Source organism: Callorhinus ursinus, unplaced genomic scaffold (assembly GCF_003265705.2).
Source record: "Callorhinus ursinus isolate GAN/ISIS: 27379988/994484 unplaced genomic scaffold, GSC_fseal_2.0 scaffold28, whole genome shotgun sequence".
NCBI lineage: Eukaryota > Metazoa > Chordata > Mammalia > Carnivora > Otariidae > Callorhinus > Callorhinus ursinus.
The window spans coordinates 11350130-11366508 of NW_027397090.1; the positions used below are offsets into that span (position 1 = coordinate 11350130).

General features: G+C 45.8%; 1 protein-coding gene across 2 annotated transcripts in view; it reads left to right on the forward strand.

The window, feature by feature from the left end:
• DMRT1 (doublesex and mab-3 related transcription factor 1) overlaps window positions 1-16379 on the forward strand; it is a 104960-nt gene that overhangs the window by 43943 nt on the left and 44638 nt on the right. The gene's annotated exons all lie outside the window — the stretch shown is intronic.

The following is a 16379-nucleotide window of genomic DNA, read 5'->3' on the forward strand; positions in this document are numbered from 1 at the left end:
TTTCACTACCCTTCGGGATCAGACTTCTTCAGCCCATCAGTATGTCCAGTGTAATCCACTGGGCTACAAAGTTTCATAAGTTTTCCACACAATTTATTTTGAGAATCTTACTTTTTTTTTGGAAGATTTTATTTATTTGAGAGAGAGAGAGAGAGAAAGCACGAGCAGGGGGAGGGACAGGGAGAAGCAGGCTCCCCCCGCTGAGCAGGGAGCCTGATGTGGGAGTCCATCCCAGGACCCTGGGATCATGACCTGAGCCGAAAGGAGATACTTAACCGACTGAGCCACCCAGGTGCCCAAGAGTCATCCTTTTAAAAAGAGACCTTAAAGCGTATGTGTGTGAGAACTCAGAATAATATGAGTGTAAAGAAAATGCAGTGATTTATGGATCTTCTCCCTGGACCCCTACAAGCCTGTCAAAGTGCCAGTTGGATTTTATTATTGGGGGCAGGTTTTAGGTTGATTTCTATCAGAGACTCTTCTCTGAAAGGAGAAAGAAGTATCTTATAATTCTGAAAAAAACCCAACTCATCCTGTAGATTCCCAGGAAGCAGGGACTACTATTGAAGTGTCCTGGTTTTCTGGCTACTTCCAGGCTTTAAGGATAAAGTAGGAAGGTGAACCTGTTGGCTTATGAGAAAAGGGGTGAGAAAAAACATCTTAAGTGTTTGCTGAGAGAAAGCCAGCGAGTTCATGATCAGCTTTACAGCAAAGTCAAACATCTACTTTGTCAGACTCTTTCAGCAGGCGTATGATGCTTGACACAGTAACGTTTCTTCTTACTCAACCTGGAAAACCTGGGAAGGGCATGGTAGAGATCTTGGATTTCCTTGGAGGACTCTTGCCAAGTCCTCCCTCCCAGGGACAGCCAGGAGGAGACGGGCTTGCTCAGCCATCCTCCTTGCCTTGTCTTGGAGACACGTCTCAGGTGCTGTGTGCAAGGAGAGAGTCCCCTGAGGGCAAGTTCCTGCACCTTGGCTGGCAAAGTGGGGAGGAAGAACCTTGCCCAAACTTTCTTCATCCTGTGGGGACAGGCAGCTTTGATGCTGTTTCTGCTTTCTCTAGCACCACCACCTATGGTGAGAGGTGTCCCTGGTTAGCCCCCCAGGAGAGATGCCAAGATATCATTTAACATATGAGTTTGTTTTCCCAGGAGGCTGGGCTTAAGACTTTTTCTTTCTTAGTTGGTCACCGTTGGTAATCTATTTTCATATAACAAATTCTTTTGCAGAAATAGGTCCTTCTCTGCTACTGCAGTTGATGCCCATTCCTCTTAGTAAGTAACAGCACCAGTAATGACAGCCAGCATTGGTTGAGCAGTGAGTCCTCATAGCCTCAGGGAGCAGATTGTGTTGTTTCCTCTTTACCGGGGAGGGCATTGAGCCTCAGAGGGCTGACTTATTAGCCAAGGTCACACAGCCACCAGACAGGAGAGCTGGAGTTCTGGCTCCACAGTGTTTCTCAGCACTGGTTATCTTTGGGTCTGCTGTAAACTCAGGACCACGGCAACCACTATCAATTAGTATGAACACTAAGGCCGCCCTCTTTACTTCTTTAGGGCGTAGAATTTCTACCTAAGTATTTTGCTTTTCATTGGAGATCTCCTTGGAACCTTCTTCGGATTGTCTTTCTTCACTTGTGGAGGTTGGAATTAGGCAGAAACTTCTAGAACAGTGCCGATGTGTGGTTACTTCCGATGGCTGAGAATGGGGCCTCTGAAGCTTTCCTGAAATACGCCGTCTTGGCATTTAGTGTTTAAAATATACTGAATTCCCTGCTGTCTGAAAGTTGCTTTTGGAATCTGCCTACAACTTTCCTGTGAATGTGATTATCAGTAAAAGCATATTTAGGCACACCTGCCATGCGTCTGTAATCTAGAAAATGATCCTCACAATTGAGATGAGGGGACTTGACCATATGGTCTTTCTGTCCCTTCTAAGTCTGATGCTGTATGAGTCTGTGGATTAACCTTATAACCAGATACAAACACAAGCTTGACTTACAACCTTGTTGTTATGCCCACAAAAAGTACTTCTCTTGGAAATAAACTCCTAGCATTAAAAATGTAAGAGCCTGCATAGGTGGCAGGTGCAGTTTGCAAAATGGCAGGTGACCATCAGTCCAGTGATGATCAGAGCTGCAGTGGGTCCTAGTCACCCCATCCTGCTGTAGAGAAAACTGAGGTCTGGAGCTGAAGGGATTTGCTCAGCACCCACAGTCAGTTGATGGCAGAGGTTGGACTGAAATCTAGGTCCTGTTGGATTAGAGGAACGTGGGGTCTGGTGCTGGAAGATCCATATTCATTTCTAATTTGTGATCCAACTGTTCTTGAGGTCTTGAGCAAAATACAAAATAGCCTTTGAATCTCTGTGTTTTGGTCTGTGAAGGTGAGACTGTATGCCCACTTCCCAGGCTTGTTGCCTGGGTACGCAGCAGTGGACACCTGAAGTGAGGTGGTTACCACACGTGGAAGCCTCTGTGTGCACCAAGGGCTGTGCCGCTGTTAACTGCCGTGGCTTATTTTCATTAAGCATTATTATTTTTTTTTAATCTATCTATTTTCAGGGTGCCTGGGTGGCTCAGTTGGTTAAGGGACTGCTTTTGGCTCAGGTCATGATCCCGGGGTCCTGGGATCGAGTCCCAAATCGGGCTCCCTGCTCCACAGGAAGCCTGCTTCTCCCTCTGCCTCTGCCCCTCCCCCTGCTTGTGCTCTCTCTGTCAAATAAAATCTTCAAAAAAATCTAATTTTCAGCCGTCTTTTCATATGTATTTTAGTTAGATATCTCAGATCCCCTTTGTAACGAGATGCAGTATACATAAAGTACATTTTAGCTACTATTAAAAGACTGTGACATTTGAGAAGTGTATGAACGTATGTGGAATAACTTCTATCTGGGTTGGGGAAGAAAGAATGTGTTCCACTCAGTAAATAGGAAACCGAAAGCATAGACAAAGTTTATAATGAGGCAACATATCTTTAAGATGTGTATGTTACAGAGGAGTATTAATTAAATAGTGAACACCTACAAATATTACTTACAAGTGGTAAGTGTTACTGCTGTTAATAAGGAACTGGACGACTCCCTTCTTAAACCAAGCTGTTCGGGCAGGAGCGTGGGGAACAGCCATGGAGCTCTGGCCCTGTTTTGGGAAGGTGTCCTGGCTCTGTTCTTTCGGCCATGCCTGTGCCCACCTGGTGGAAGCTTCCCCGGGGAGGGCAGCATGGGGAGCTCCCTTGCTTGTGGTCATGTTTTGCATCTCCTTTGTGGAAGGTGTCCCACAGCTGCACCCAGAGAGCCAGCCCTGTGCTAGCTTCTCCTGACTGCATCTTCTCTTGGTCAGACCCTGGCGCTGTCTGAAGGGCCTGAATCTTCGGCCGCCTCTCCTCTATCTACTTTCTTGGCTCTGCTGCTGGGAGCTGACTTCCTTGCTCACTTCTCTGGCCAGAGCGAGTCACCATTCTGTTTGTTAGCTTCCTCCCTTGTTGCTCGGTGTATCAGTGTGTGCTGAATGAGCAGGATGCATGTTTCTCAACAAAGAGCTCCTTTCTGACTCCTGGAAAAAAACCGACAGAAGTGCAGATCATCATAATTTTTTAAAGTTAGTCTTCTGAGAGATCAGTAGGGAGGGCATTGAATTATTTGCGGAAAAAAACCATTGACTTTTTATTGGAAAGGTGAGGCTTCCGATAAGTGTCCCTATAAAATCAAGCAAGCCATGAATAATTATTGAGCACCTACTAAGTGCAAAACCTACTAAAAGAAATAGAGCAGTGTACTGGGTCAGCATCCCAGCATCTCAGGACTCTTTCATGTTAATGCCCTGAATGCTGAGAGCTGCTGTAATTGCTTTGGGTCTGCCTCCAGCCTCTGGAGATTTGTGGCCCAATCACAGATTTCTGTCCTGTTGTGAAACAGGAATAACATTTGGGACACTGGAACAGACTCACGATGAATGGCTGGTTCCTCTGACCAGCAGCTGAATTTCACTTCTGCATTTAATTGCCTGCAAAAGCTGTTTATTGCCTTGTGCACTCCTCCACGGCAACATTATCTCCTAAATAAACATGTTGTACCAGGTTGACAAGGGAGAGGCGCATATCAAGTGAGCAGAAATAAATACGGGAGGGCTCAGAGCTGTACCTGGGGTCTCCTTTCTCTGTCCCTCTGGCAGGCGGCCTCTGGATTGCTTTCAGAAGCTGGGGCCACCAGATGTGTAGACTTGCAGGGAGACTCCCGTTCGGACCACAGTTTGGGTGTGGTCAAAGTGGCAACACAGGTGATTTCATTCCTTCTGGTGGTTATTTTGGGCTCAGTCTGAAGTGTCTTAGGGTACCGGTTGCCCATGTATGATGATGCAGCTCACTGGATGCACTCGTTTTTTAAATAAGCATGCACGGAGAACCAAACAGACAACAATGTGAAAAGCAGGTCTTGGGGGGACAAAGAGATGGGAACTTGGGGGTCATCTAAGTGGCCCTGGGTTTGAAACTGAGCTACAGGCAGGAAGGAAAGGAGATTTTGGTATCTGGGGCTTGAGCACAGAGAAGGTGCCCCCTTGTGAGCATTCCTGGGATGGCCCTCTAGCACCTTTGATGGGCGGGGGGCAGCAGGCAGCAGGGCCAGGCAGGGCCTTACAGAAGACCCTGCCCTTTGATGTTCTCAGTCTTACAACAAGCAGCCTGATGGGGCCCTTTTCACACTGCCTCTTCTTTTCATTAGCGTTGCTCAGCATCAGAACAACCTGTTAGCTAAAAAGATTGAGAGGAAGTGACTTGAGCATGTGCTGGGTGGGGGCAGCAGGGCTCCTCCCCGTCTCCTGGAAGTCCCACAGGAGAGCCCAGCGGTGGTGCAGGTGGCTTAAACCTGGCTCTTGTTCGCAGGACGACAGTTCTCGTTAACAGCATTTTAAGATATTCCTAAACTTGAAAAACAATGTCAGAGAAAAGGAAGTAGAATGCAAAATCCACGTCAGGTTTTAAGGTGAAGCAGACTTGAGGTACACTTTTATGTTTGCCTCAGACCACCAAGCTGTACCGTCAGGGACCCCAGGATGATGTGCCTGTGGCCACCTCAGATTCCTGGGTAAGTTTGAGGTGAGAAAGTTGAAGTGATCTGTGGAACACAGCTGGTTATAGGGGAGCCAGACCCCAGCCCTGGGCCCTCTACCCTTGGTCAGGGGCTCTCTCCACAAACAGTCTTGTGATCGCCGGGGCTGCGCACTCCAAACTATCACCGCCCCAGCGGGTAAAACTAGCCAAGGCTTCTCCTTTTAGAGCAAGCTGGGTATTGGCCACTTTCTGTTGGCGGATGGACGCTGCCTTTTTTTCTCAAGAAAGAAAACCTGACAGAATTTGCCAGCAGACACAAGAAGAGTTTATGAGAACAGATTCCTTTTAGAACATTCCAAGCAGTTTCTTTCCTTAGGAAAGAGTCATTAAAATAGATGTGGTATTTGTTTTGGACTGTTAGCGCTAACAACCTTTATTTGGTTTCTTAAAGGGGAATTAGAGGGACACACGTTTATGTTGATTGAAAGTGTTACAGTTTCTCTTGAGTTGATGGGGTATATTTATTTTGTATCTGGCCACTTCGTGAACTCTGTAGTTCTAATCATTTTCTGGTTGCTTATTTGGCGTATCTAAGTTAGACGCAGAAAAATGTTGGTACTGCCATTTCCCCCCAAATACCGCCAGTTCTCATATATGATCTTGGTGCGTTATTCAGTTTTGATACCTGCAGTGGATGTTGGTGTCCTCTTATTTTACTGGGAATGTGTCTAGTGGTTCACTGTCCTTCATGCGGGTTGTTGTTACCTGTGCTGGTTTTTACAGAGAAATGAGAAATTTCATGTGGACAAGGGAGTTTTTCGTAGAGCTCAATTATTCAATTGAAAAAATTGCTTTTAGGGGCGCCTGGCTGGCTCAACCAGTAGAGCATGCAACTCTTGATCTCGGGGTCGTGAGTTCAAGTCCCACACTGGGTGTAGAGCTTACTTTAAAAAATTTTTTAAATTTGTTTTTACTGAGACTATGCCCTTCCAACATTTTGTGAAAATAAAATGATCCTCTTAGGTGGCAGGATTTCTTTTTGTGTAAATGCCCTCACTCAGCAGCACCATCCCTGCCCCTCCCCGTCTCTTTCTCCTCTCTGTCTTACTAGCCTGCAGTCGAGAGTCTGGAAACGTCTGTGTCAGTCACCGTGTCACCATGACAACAGCAGAGTTCCCCAGGTCTTCCTCTGCTGCTGTCGGCATTTGTGTCCACTTAACGCTCAGCTTAACGCTTCGCAGGCAGAGTGCTTTGGTCTTTCCCTTCCTTTTTACGGCAGCCCTGTGAACGCCCAGCATTTTGTGGGACTCCTTCCCATGCAACCCCAGTAGGCCCTGCTGTCTGGTTCAGTGAGGACTCAGGACTCGGCCGGGTCAGAAGGCCGGTCTCGGAGAATCTTCTATTTAAGGAAACACGGAGTCCCCCACAGACCTCAGAGAGTTTAAGGCTAGTGCAGGGAAGGTGTGTGGCTTCTCCCCATTCGGGGCCACCTTGCCTCTACTGTGAACTTTCCCTTCAGCGGCCTGTCAAATCTTAGCTGCATTTATACCTTTCTGAAGCATACTTCCTCCTGAGGTCCTTCTCTTTGAAGGAGAAATAATACCTCCAGTCCTCTGGGGCCTTCACAACACACTCGTGCTCCTGCAGGGAGCGGGCTTCTGTTGGCCACGGAGCTCTGCGGCCTGGACGAGTACAGTCCCCACTCCCTGCCTTTGAGCTGCCCCCTTGTCTGGTTTCGGATGGTGACAAGCCATGGTCATGACGGCCAGCATCGGGCGTTTATTACGTCCTTCTTGAGGGACTTGCTGTTTTGTCTCACAGATTTTGAAGGCTTCGTGGCCTGCACGCTCTGAGCCTGCAGCAAGGGCAGTTGTGGGTAGGAACCAGGGCCGCTGGGGGGCTCTGGGCCTGCAACAGAGCTGAGGGAGGGCAGTGGGCATTTCGGAAGCTGACCCCAGACAGATGGTGGGAGGAGGGCTGAGGGATCTCTCCTAGCAGCGACAGGGCACAGGGTGGGCATTTGCGCCGAGTATTTGGGTGGAAAACATGCGCATGACAGAAGAAAGCCAAAGTGGCCTCTGGAAACCCGGCCCAGGGGGCAGGCGGTGCTGACGGAGAGTATCCAGGCCAGGGACTGGGCCCTGAACATCCTGAGGGGCTGTTTGTCAGCCTGCCTGGAGTGGTCTGGTAACATCCAGGCATTCCCAGTGGAGTGTAAGCTCAGGTTTTTAGGAACCTGGGAAGACCCTGGTACATGTTCAGTGTGATCTGAACCGAGCTGGAAAACCTGGCAAAGGGCTGGTGTACCCTGGGGACTGCTCCATGTTCAGTCAGGGGCAGAAATAAATACATTTTCAGTCTGTTGTGAGATTGTTACACAACCTGATTTCTGACACAGTAGCATCAGGTCAGTAAATAATACAGTCATTTGGGGATTCTGTAATCTGCTTGAAAACCAGATAATTAGATCACAGTTCTTGAAAGCTTTCAGATTTGATTTGGTTGGGCTGGTGGCCAAAATCTTACCTGTTTATGTTTGACCTTTTAGCTTACGTTTTTTCCTAAGCAGATGTGAATATGATACAAAATTAGTTGCTTTTCAGAGTGTTTAAGTACATGGCTGGGCGAGGCTCAAATTTCTTGGGAGCCCATTTTGTATGGCTTGCTAGGTGTCCCTCATTACTTGAATAAAGACCAAAATCAAGGGAATGCGTAGGAGAGGCTGGTTGGCCCTATTTTTAGAAAACTATGTTAGGAATATGACAGGTGAAACAGGGTTACAAAAATTCTCCGGGCACCTGGTTGGCTGGCTCAGTTGGTAGAATGCATTACTCTTGATCTCGAGGTTGTAAGTTTGAGCCGCATGTCGTTGGGTATACAGATTACTTAAAAATAAAATCTTAAAAAAAAAAGCTATCAGAAAATCTCCATCATTATTACAGAGTGTGTATAAGAAATTCACTCATGCATTCATCATTACCATTCGTTTACTGAGTCCCAGCTCTGCCCCCGTTGCTGTGCTAGCCTCGCGCATCCCCCCAGGGGTAGCTTTCAGGGAAGTGGATGACAGGAGAAACTTAAATGAGTTTTACTACCTTTTTTTTTTTTTTCCAATTTTACTTAGTTATTTTAGAGTGAGAGAGAGTGCAGGGGGCGGGAGCAGGGAGAGAGGGAGATCATGACCTGAGCCCAAATCAAGAGTTGGATGCTTAACTGACTGAGCCACCCAGGCACTCCATGAGTTTTATTAATTTTTAACCATTCTCTGCAGAGAGTAGACCCCCTTACTGACCACCCCCAGGACAGACTGCTCCCAGGGCCCTGTGGGCATCACCCTGGCCATGCACAGCCTCCGGGGAGGGGGTTCATAAGAAGATGGAGAAACCGGGAAAAAAGGGGTTACGTCCTCGTTTTGGTTTTCACATCTTTTCATCTCATTCCTTCTCATGCACATTCCTTTTGGCAGTTAGTCGTTCTTATCAGCCAGTCCCGGGAGAATGAAGGAAGACAAAATAATCCCGTCTTGAGTAATGGTATGAGCTCCAAAAACGTGAAGGCACATTCTTCTCTCTCTCTCTCTCTCTCATACTCTGTACATGACAGTGGCAAGATAGGATCTGGAGTTGGGTTTTCAACTTTTTAAGATTTGAAAAGTAGAAAAAGTTCAGAGGATGGAGTTTGGTTTTTTTTTTTGTTTTTTTGTTTTTTTCAAAACAGACACTCAGACACTTGGGGAGATGAGGTAACTTGCCAGGATCGCACAGCTGCTGAGCGGGGGGTTGCATTTGAGCTGGGGTTTACTTGACTGCAGAGGGCACGCCCGTTCCCATTCTATCTCCCTGCCTTCCTAGAACAGCACACTTTCTTGGTTTTCCTTGTAAGAAGCCTTAACAGGTGTTATATGATGTTTTCTTATATTTTATGATATGTCTTATCAGATCTTGGAGGGTGTAACGTATCTTATCTGTTTTCCGAGACTTGGTATATTAGAGAAAGTGGAGACTCCTGTGTCTTCATAGGATTAACCAAATTTAAATCGCTGAGCTTATGGTCCTTAAGCATGGGTCTGTGGCTCCCCATCATGTCCCCTCTCCTGCCCCCCCTTCTGTGCACTTTAGGGAAACAGATTTCTGGTCATCCTTGTGTCATTGTGGTTACTTGGAGGTGGGCTGTCCCTCCTAGTCTTGGTGTGGCCTTTCCATGACGCTAAGCCAGCGTGAGTTGGGCGTGCCTCAGCAGCCTGCGTTCGAATTTTTAATACCAGCTCAGGTGAAGTGTGTGAGTTGGTGCATGTGCTCATGTGTAGAAGCTGGCCCCAGACAGTCTCACCTTGCCCTCCGAGCAGTCCGTCATGTTCAGTACTCATAAGATACCCTTCACACTGCTGATTTATGCTAAAAGTATCGTAATGTTTCTGACAGCTCATGTGTGACATGAATATAATCCATATTTCTTAGAGCAGCTAATCCAAGTGGCTTATTTCCCGATACTGCTGATGGGGCTGTATCTCTTGATGTCACAGCCCTTGAGATTCTGATGGTAACATATTGTTTGTGGGTCACTAGTTTTGTCTAAAGCAGTAGGTTGGAACAGAGTAGCAAAGGTTAATTAAGTTTGTCCATCAAGATGGGAACAGATATGGATGCGTCTAATGCTTCTGGTCCTAAAATCAAAGTTCCTGAATGTGTGATTACAGGCCTGTTTTCTTCTCATTTTCAGACTCCCCCCCCCACAAAAAAGTTTCTTATTTGATCTTGAAGCAGTGAAAACAGGAAGAACTGGTAAAAGCCACAGGTAGTGGGGAGGTCTTTATAATCAGCAGACATCTTAATTTAAAATGGGAAAGGCGGCGAGGTTTAGTAGAGAGGCTTCCCAGGCCGCCTTGCTTTGTTTGGATCCTGCCTCTCTGCTTAATCCCTTTATGAGTGGAAGCCAGTTACTTGATCCCCCTGAGCAGTTAGTTCTTCTTTATGTTAATGATTATTACACCGAGGACTCCATGAGAACACAGGACAAGCCTCTGTAGTATCTCTCAATGAATTTGCTCAGTTTTACTTTACTTTCCTCCTCTGAAAGTCCATCCGTCCTGTGGTCAAGAACCCACATTTTCTCGAGAAAGTTACTTTAAGAAAGTCACCATCACAAGCCCCCCACTGCCTTTCTGAAGAGGTGTTATTAGGCTTTCAGAAACTTGCCCTGTTAGTGGAAATGGGGAGTCCTGTGTCTGGATAGTTATCAGCCCAAATATAAAAATGCAGACTTTCCATGCCCTTTTCCACCAGCTACTGTACTGAAGCTGTGTTTTCTGTTGGCTTTCAGGTAAATGATGCTTGCGTTTCTGTCTAGCTCCGTGTGACTTTAGGTGGAAAGTGGGGGTCTGTGGTTTAGATTTGTGAATCAGCTCACAGATGTAAGTACTGACCCAGGAGCTGGATAATCCTGCATAGATGTGTGGTTTGGGAAAACGAAGGGGGCGCTGGGCTAGCTGCAGCCGAGACTCTCGGCCAACAGACCACCCCTTCCTCTCTCTGTGAGCCCCCTGAAGTGCGTCTGAATCTTTCCAGCGTCCAGGAAAAGGAACCATTTTATAAAATGGGCTTTTTCTTGTGTGTACCTGTTTTTGAAAGTCCTTGCTTTTACCAGATTTATATACTGATGTCTTTCAGACATTTTTGACAGAGATCCACAGTAAGAAATGTTTAATATTGTCATAGGGCTTATGTTTACACATACATATAAACACAAAATGAAACATTTCCTACAACAGTTCTTACCCATACCATATACAATGAATTTTCAGATTTCTCTTCTATTTTATTCTATTTGCTTTCATTCTGTCCATTTCTATACTGTAATTTTTTTTTAAATGCTGATCACAGCCTGCTGAATTAGATCACTCACAGTCATAGCGCTGCATTTTGGAAAACACTGTCTAAGGGTAGACCCTGTTCTCAGATGCAGATGGTGAAAACAACCAATTGAGCAGCACAAGTTAACCAAAATTAATTTGGGTTTTTTAAAATGTGGAAATATTCCCATCTTAATTGTTCTGCACAAGAAGGAGAAGCATAACAGATCACTGATAAAGGTGCTTGTGGTCCTGACCCCTGTGGGGTGTCCACCCCTTCAAGCGTGTGCCAGAGCGGTACGACTCTTCGTGCCCTCTCTGGGACTTTGGGAGTCGAGGGAGGCTTGCTTTTAAGTTCTTACCATCAGTGTTGGTTCTGTATTTCCAAACAACTTGCCTATTTTTCCGTGGTGCTTCTTACGGCTGTTTTTCACGCGTTTTGTATCTACTCTGGTGTTAATCCAGACCTGACATTGAGCTCCTTTCCTTCCATTCTTTTTGAGAAGGCCCCACTCACACAAGTTTTATTTTGTGTTTGCCTGTGCCACAGACTTTCTGAAGCTTTGGGAATTGTGGGATTTGCAGCTTCAAGTGTCTTAGAGGTGTCATTTCTTCGCTGACTGTCCTCTCCGCTGTACTGCATGGCCCTCCTCTTCTGCCCATTTGCTCTCCCGCCTCCCCTCTGAGGAGCCTTCCTTCCGTTTTGGGGCATATAGCGCTTAGCTTCTTCCGCGGACCCTCAAGCCCCCGTGGTTCGCTGGAGAGGTCCGCCCAGGCTTTGGGGCAATCTCTTGCAAGGGCCCGGGTTGGCACAAGGCCAGGCTCCACCTGCTGTCCCCTTGGCTTCCTCCCACTGCGAAGGGACGTGGAGGGCGTTCCGTAACGTGAGCCCGGCAGAGGAAGTTAAGGAAGCTGGGTGAGACGACCCGAGGGACGAGGAAGGAAGAGGTGTCCCAACAGTCAGCGTTTGCCCTGTTAATGTTACAGTCATCTCTGAAATTTGCTCTTCATAGGCATCATTTTTAGCTCGTATATTAAGAAGGATTCTTTCCAGCTGTGACCTGTGGCATCCTGGAGGATGAATGAGGTGTGTATTTCAGGAGGTGAATGGGTCCTTGCCCTTTGGGTAAAATCCGTGGACTAGGAGGACTCACCGTGTGTGATTAGGTGAGCGTGGGAACAGGCATCCCGTCCGGAGGGTTTGAAAAGAAGCTTCTATTAAAGCTAAAGAAATCCTTTAATGAGGGCAAAAGTCAGCCCCCAGCCTTCACTCTTCGCATCACCAGGAGACCTGGAATTCCACAGTGTGTGAAGAGCCCTGCCTTTTTTCAGAAGAACATTTCTCTTCATAAAATCAAAGGTTCATCCCAAATGTAGCTTTTGCAACTTGAAGGGCTGTAAACCACACAACATTGCCAAGGGCATCTTCTCACTATTTGTTTAAATATCGGGGTTTGCACTTGGGAGTTTTATCCCATGTGGTTCTCGAGAAGTCTGTCCCCTTTCCTGGCCAGCCCTGCTTCTTTGCAGCTGAGCCAGCCTCCGCGAACAGCTAGACCATGGTCTGGTCTTCACGAACTCCTCTCAGCCTGGATGGAGCGTGCAGTTCACTGCAAGACCATGCTCTTGCCGGCTGAAGTGCTCCCAGACAACCAGGGAACGGTGTTTAGGAGGTTTTTTTTTTTCTTTTAAGGAAGTAGGGTCTAATATTTTTATGTTTTGTTGGGATTTTATTGTAACTATAAAAAAGAGTGACTAAGGTATATAAAAAGGAAACCTGTGGTTCAGATTTATTGTGCTATATGTCCTCAACAGTTGAATAAAATAAAACCCAAAGCTCTTAGGTGTTCCTTGGGGGTTAATACTAACACTATGCACATTCCCCACCAGCCCAGTTTCTATCTGTAGGTCACACTCTGGTTCAGAGACTTGAGGTGGGTAATAAGATTATAAAACATGCCTCTTGCTTGCCATCTACCACATGCTAATAGTAATGGGAGTCATAATTCACTGGAACACTGGGTTTTTAGGTTTTACCTGGTTCGTTTGTTTAATTTGAAGGAACAAAAAATAAAATCTTGAGAAGAAACGAGACCGCCCTGCATAAAGGAAAAATCATATCCTTTTAGCAGAACTGAACGCTGCCTCTAATTTGTGTGTAACTTCTGTCCCTCAGTAGAACTTTGCCGTTTGAGCTGGAGGTAAGGGGCTGAGCACAAGCAGGGACTAGGGTAGTTTAAAGCAAGTTTTCTCAGCCTTGGCACTCTTGAAATGCTGGGCTGGATAATTCCTGTTGTGCAGGAGCCGACCTGTGCATTGCAGCCCCCCTGGCCTCTCCTCACTAGAGGCCCGCAGCATACCCTTCTCCCCCCACCCCCAGCTGCGACCAGGAGAAGGGTCTCCGAGAGTCGCCAGATGTCCCCCAGGGGACAGATTGCCCCCAGTTAAGTACCACTGGTTTCAAGTAAAGCAAGTTTCAAACGTTTCCTTGTTTACCCATTTGTCTAATCCAAAAGCAGCCAGGACTGTGATTTTTTTTTTTTTTTTTTGAGTTGGAAGGGAACTAGAAGGGACCTAGTGTTTGAAATCTCACTCTGCCACACCTTTTTCTAGACGAGTTACAATTTGATTTTAGCTTCACGTTTCAGAGATTTACACACACGCTTTGAAATGCTACGGTCAACCCTTGTATGGCGCAGGTATGAACTGCACGAGTCCACTTATATGTGAATTTTTTTCTAGTCAATACAATACAGTCCTATAAATGTGCTTTCTTTTTTTTTAAGTTTTATTTATTTTTTTATTTTATTATATTTGTTAATCACCATACATCATTAGTTTTTGATGCAGTGTTCCATGATCTATTGTTTGCGTATAACACCCAGTGCTCCATGCAGAACGTGCCCTCTTTAATACCCATCACCGGGCTAACCCATCCTTATGCTTTCTTAATAGCATTTTATCCCCCTAGCTTACTTCATTCTAAGAGTGCTGTTGGTATGTGTTAATTTACTATGTTATCGGTAAGACTTTGGTCAACAGGAGGTTATTTAGTAGTTAAATTTTGGGAGGGTCGGAAGTTATATGTGGATTTTCAACTGCATGGGGAGGTTGAAGCCCCTAAGCTCCTGTGTTGTTCAAGAGTCAGCTGTACATACAGCCATCCTCATGTCCAGGTGAGCACATGGATGGTTGTTTATAGGTTATTCTTCAAGTTGAATGTGGCTGATGTGATGAATGGCTTCGGCAAATTCATATTTAATAACCTCAAATGGAGTCTGACCCTTTGTATCTTTTTCTTTTCCTCGAAGTCCCAGTGATCTTGGGATTCAATAGAGAAAGTGTGAGTTTGAGTTCAAACTCAAACTGATTTGAGTTCAAATCCCTCAATTCCTACTTCTAAATAATCCTTATTATCTGATGCTTTCTAGAAACATAAGAGGAATTAAAGGAAAAAATTAACATGCATGGGTTTGAAATTGTTTATTTTTTTGGTAGGCTTTAGTTAAAAAACTCTACGGTTTATTTAAACCTTTTTGCAAATTCTATACAATTTGAGATTGGCAGCAGTTAACCAGTCGATAGACTGGTTAACCTTTTGCATTTTTTAGTTAACGCTGGGGATCTTGGGGTTTCATACTTCTTGGGGGTGTGGGAAATGTGTCAGTATATCTAGGGCAGTGGTTCTCAATCTTGACATCACATTAGAATTACCTGGGGAATGGATAAAGATGTGGTTCATATACACAATGGACTGTTACTCAGCCATCAGAAAGGATGAACACCCACCATTTGCATCGACATGGATGGAACTGGAGGGGATTATGCTGAGTGAAATAAGTCAGGCAGAGAAAGACCATTATCATATGGTTTCACTCATATGTGGAACATAAGGAATAATACAGAGGGACCACAGGGGAAGGGAGGGAAAACTGTATGGGAAGAAATCAGAGAGGGAGACAAACCATGAGCGACTCTGGACTCTGGGAAACAAATGGAGGGTTTCAGAGGGGGGGGGGGGGGGGGATGGGGTAACTGGGTGATGGACATGAAGGAGGGCACGTGTGGCGATGAGCACTGGGTGTTATATGCAACTAATGAATCGTTGAACACTATATCAAAAACTAATGATGTACTATACAGTGGTTAACTGAACACTAAAAAAAAAAAAAAAAAAAAAAAAAATTACCTGGGGAGCTTTGAAAAACCCCGGGGCCAGGCCACCTCCCAGACCACTGAAATCAGACACTCTAGTGATGGAGCCCAGGCATCAGTGCTGGGTGATCTCCTTTTCCGCCAGTGGGAGTGAAGGTTGTGAACCAGTGTACCTTTTTTTATAAATAAAGTTTTATTGGAACATCGCCATGCCCATTCATTTGGCAGTTGTCGAGAGACCCTGTGGGTTTCAAAGCCTAAAATATTTTCTCTTTGGCCATTTGCCAAAAAGGTTTGCTGATCCCTGCTCTAGAATCACAGTGAACATTTTCCAACATTTTGAAGAGGCTTTATACAAATTCAGAGTAAAAGGGGAAAAAAAATACAGCATTTTGCAGAGCCTGCAGGTCTCAAATTGTGTCACTTTACTTGTACATGGGGAGAATTGAAAAGCATTTGCCTTGAAGAACTGACTTGCAGATGTTGTCAAACCGGAAGGAGGTGTGACCAGCTCAGCACCTGCTGTGAGTGGGGGGAAGCTTCGTCATTTGTGTTGCAGCACTGTGTGCGTGTGCTGTGTGAGCGTTAAAGCTGTCGACTTGGCTTCTCGCTCAGAGTTCATTACGTAGACTGTGTAATAGTCTTGAGGGAGGTCTGGAGAGGCAGAAATGGCTCTTTGATTTGAAGACAGTTTGAATAATTTGGTCTTAACCACTGCAGCAATTCTATATGGCGGCAGACCCCTGAAAAAATTCCTTTAGCTCTGAGGAATCTCATGTATAAAACAAATATCATGAAAAATCATAGTGCTGTTTACATGATTTCCATCCTCCCTCCGTTCAGGTGGGAAGTTGGCGGTCATAAACAATGGATCAAAAGGGTTTTTTAGAAGGTCCTTTTTTGGTCATGGGCCCCTGAAGGTGTGAAGTATGAGAGAAAGGATCATTTAGTCCCTTGTCACAAGCGTGAGGGTTTTGAGCCAGCGGAGTCCTGGGACTGTGCCAGACTGAGGCCCCACCACACACTTACTGAATCAGGATCTGCTTAGCCCCAGGCCATTTGCATACACATTAAGAGAGCCCTGGGATGCACTGGTCTAACTGATAATGGGTTCTGTGCAGTTAAGTGACCACTGAATGTCACTGCCTTCCTCAATGATTTCATGGCCCCTTAATGGCTCTCCTGACCTGGGCTCGCTCGCTCATTAAGGGCAGCCAGTTTTTCCCCTTTGGCTACTTCCAAGCATAGCTTGCTCGCCCTCTTATTTAGTAAGATTTATGTGACGGTAGGAGGTGAAAATTGTCTGATTGGGCTACAAGGGGTACC